The sequence below is a fragment of the Lipotes vexillifer genome, unplaced genomic scaffold (genome assembly GCF_000442215.2).
Source record: "Lipotes vexillifer unplaced genomic scaffold, Lipotes_vexillifer_v1.1 scaffold777, whole genome shotgun sequence".
Taxonomy (NCBI): Eukaryota; Metazoa; Chordata; class Mammalia; order Artiodactyla; family Lipotidae; genus Lipotes; species Lipotes vexillifer.
Window position 1 is genome coordinate 890,919 of NW_006784423.1, and position 4,161 is coordinate 895,079.

The following is a 4,161-nucleotide window of genomic DNA, read 5'->3' on the forward strand; positions in this document are numbered from 1 at the left end:
TAGGGGGGACTTTTTGTTAAAAAAAAATACGATGGTAGATGTAGGTGCATTGACCTTGGGAATCTGGCTGAAAACCTATACACCTGCATCATCTGAAAAGCCTACACCCTGTATTTGCAAGTTAATAGTTTTTATAGTTTCTTAATGTCTACCTACACCTGCCCAAATTCCCATTTTTCACCTAGATCTGGAATCCTGGACAATTTTCCTATAAACTAGTACGTGATGTTTAGCAGCTGAGTAAGTTTTATGTCATAATTAACCTGGGGTTCACAAACGACATGCTTTTCAAGCAGGTGCAAGCACCCAAATGCACATATATACGGAGATGGACAAAAAGTTTGCACAAAATCATCTGTAGGAAATATACATTTAAGACACACATGGTACCTAGATCCCTACCTCACTCCTTAAGCACACACAGAATAATTCTAAACAGATTTGAGATTTTAACATTTTTGTTAAATTCAACAAGTTTTGAATGGGAGTCCTTTCTGTGGGTGACAGAAAACTAAGGGCCCACAAAATACATGATTGATAACTTGATATGATAAAGAAAATTCTAAATGGAAATAAAAACTAATAAAGCAAGACAAAGCCAACAACAGAAACAGCTTTTTTAAATAGGCAAAAGTATTTATAGGCAATTAACAAAAAAATAAACATCACTGATTACTAATATTAAAAATAATTCAACAGAGGGACTTCCCTGGTTGGCACAGTGGTTAAACTCTGGGCTCCCAATGCAGGGTGATGGGGTTCGACCCCTGGTCCGGGAACTAGATCCCACGTGCATGCTGCAAGTAAGAGTTCACATACTACAACTAAGGAGCCCATGAGCCACAACTAAGGATCCCACCTGCTGTGACTAAGACCCAAAGCAACCAAATAAATAAATATTTTTAAATGTTTTTTTAAAAAATAATTCAGCAGAATACTACTTGCCAATAAGAAGGGGCAAATAGGTTGATGCATGTATTAGGCACCACTGTATCACACAACATAAGGGCATTCATTATGCTGAGTGAAAAGCTATCTCTAAAGGTTACATGTTGAATGATACCGTTGTTATAACATCCTTGTAATGGCAGAACTGGAGGTGGAGAGAGTGGATCAGTGTTGCCGTGAGGGTAGGGATGGGGTGCGGTGGAGGATGTGATCAAGGGGGTAGGATGGCAAGCTTCTCTGTGCTTCTCTGCCTTGGTTGTAGGGATGGATGCACAGATCTGCACACGAGATCCAAGCACAGGATGGAATAGAACAGTAACCCGTACCTACCACACACACACAGTACGTGTGAAAACTGACGAGAACAGTGTAGGATCTGTAGCCTTGTCCACAGCATTATGCCAACGTCCATTTCCTGGGTTTAACATTATACTGCAGTTCTAGAAGATGTCACTTTTGGAGGAAGCTAGGTGAAGGACTTACAGGACTCCACGCACTATTTTTGTTTTTTTTGTTGTTTTTTTTTTGCGGTACGCGGGCCTCTTACCACCGTGGCCTCTCCCGTTGCGGAGCACAGGCTCCGGACGCGCAGGCTCAGCGGCCATGGCTCACGGGCCCAGCCGCTCCGCGGCATGTGGGATCTTCCCGGACCGGGGCACGAACCCGTGTCCCCTGCATCGGCAGGCGGACTCTCAACCACTGCACCACTAGGGAAGCCCACCACGCACTATTTTTGCAACCTCCTGTGCATCTATATTCATTTCAAAATAAAAAGTTTACAAAATTAAATACTCAAATCCAACTAGAAAAGGAAATTGAAATCATGAGATGCTAATTTTTACTTACCATGTTGGGAAAGTTTCATAATAGTCCCTGTTGGGAGCTGTTATGGCTGCATTGAGTCCCCACCACACGGTGAAGCCCTAACCCCCAGGACCTGCGAATGTGACCTTATTTGGAAACAGGTCCCTGCAGACGATCAAGGTAAGATGAGGCCACTAGGGTGGACCCTAGTCCAATGGGACTGGCATTCTTTTAAAAAGGGGAAATGTGGGCAAAGAGACACGTAAGGGGGAAAACAGGAAGAAGACAGCTGTCTACAAGCCAAGGAATGTCTCAGGTTACTGGAGCTGGGAGTGGAGTCCGGAACAGACTGTCCGTCATAGCCATCAGACAGAACCAGCCCTGCCAACGCTGATCTCATACTCCTACCCTCTGGGACTGTGAGGCAAGGCATTCATACCACATCAGCCACCCAAGTTGTGGTACTTTGTTATAGGAGCCCAGATATCTAATACCGGAGGAGTACAAGGAAACAGACTCTTTCATATACTGCTAGTGAGAATATCACATGGTTGCAACTTCCTTGGAAGGGACTTTGGCGAGATTTACCAAAATGTAAAATCACGTGTCAATTGACTTTCATCTTCAATATCAATTCTACTTCTGGAGCTTCATCCGAAGGATATATCCTCGTATTTCTCCAAAGATGCATTTTTTAAAATGTTCATTTCAATCCCATATTTAATAATACAATCCCTAAAATAACCTGAGTTCCATCCATAGGAAAATGGATAATAAATCCAGTGACTCCAAGTAGTGTGATACCCATCTATATCAGCAATTCAAAAATCCAAACATTCTGGACACTGAAGTTTTAAAGAGAGTTTGCAGTGTACATATTTGTTGGTGCATCTGTTCTGTGTGGTTGATAGCTTTTATTCATTGCAGTCAGTGTGAATATTCATTTGTTACACTGCAGAAATAACAGTATGGTTGAAAAAGAAGTGCCTCCCCGGAGCTTTCTGGGAATTTATTATAAAGAGTATTATCTTTCCAAAGTTTGAAAAATTGTGACTACTGAAATACATCTGACCCTAAGGGTGCAGAATAGGGCACTGTGGGCTTGGATTCACAGCAGTTGAAATTTATGTAATAAATATATGTGGTGTTGATGGGATATTATTACCTGATAAAAAGCAAAGGTATAGAATTGTGTATATAAAAGTTCTTTGGGTAAATGCTTCTATGTGCATAAACATAACTGGAAAAATATATAAAAACCTAATTCTGATGTTTAGGTTCCACCCTAATTCTCTGCCAAAGCTGCCCTCGTTAACTACACACTGAAGTAAAGCAGGTACATAGCTCCTTGGGTTCTGGCTTCAGCACGAGGCTTTTAGTGGCTGAGAAACTTGCTCCCTCTGCTTGGCAAAACTTAACCCAATTTATCCGACAATACATACTTTCTAAAATAATGCCTCCCGGGTATTAATGAGTTGCCTTCTTTGGGGATTAATATACATTAAATAAGCATCTCTAAAGAAGTTGATAAATAGTATTAACATGTAAAGGAAAACATTAGCTTATTATGTTCAATATCACCAAAAAATAGAATACTTAACAAATACTACTAAAAGAGGAACGTTGACAATAGCAAATACACACACACACACGCACACGCGCGCGCGCGCACACACACACACACACACAGCCCGGGAGGTTGTAAGAGCCCATCAGTAGCAATGGAACATCATTTCTTACTATTTTGCCTTTACATGTAGTAGCTTGACAAGGACTCACTTTAGTTGAATTGAGCCACTGAGCCCTTAGAGACAGTCCGTTAAGAAGGCACATGATGGGTTATTAAACAGGTGTAATGAGGGAATTCCCTGGTGGTCCAGTGGTTAAGACTCTGCACCCTTGCTGCTGAGGGCCCAGGTTCGATCCCTGGTCAGGGAACTAAGATTCCACAAGCTGCGAAGTGTGGCCAAAGCTAAAAAAAATTAAATAAAACAAACAGGTGTAATGATGCAAATTCACTCTTAGAGGTTTAGATCTTAGAGATAACAGAGGTCAACCCTCTCAGCTTCGTGATGGGGAAACTGAGGCTCCCTTACAGAAGGACCCAGCACCTCGCTCAACCCCTCCCTCCTGCACACCTGAGCTTTGGAAACCTGAGCAAGGTTCACAGCCGTGAAAAGCTTGCTGCCAGTGCCACTCAAGCCCACCTGTCACCAGGCACCAGGGCTCAAACGAGGACTCCCTCCTATCCCGTTGCTGTGAGTGGACGGGCTCCCACCTCAGTGTCTGCAAATCCGAATAGGGATTGTGTTTATTTGTTCATTTTAACTTCCAACTTCATTCCGGGATCTGGGACACTGCAGAGAATGAGATTATAATCTTACATGGAATAATAATATTATCTGGCTG

The 4,161-nt window shown here is 42.3% G+C and overlaps 1 non-coding gene across 1 annotated transcript; it reads left to right on the forward strand.

The window, feature by feature from the left end:
* The first annotated feature begins 3,617 nt into the window (after positions 1 to 3,617).
* On the forward strand, positions 3,618 to 3,690 carry TRNAK-CUU (transfer RNA lysine (anticodon CUU)). The gene has a single exon. It is a non-coding gene; the product is annotated as a tRNA-Lys (tRNA).
* The last annotated feature ends 471 nt before the right edge of the window (positions 3,691 to 4,161 follow it).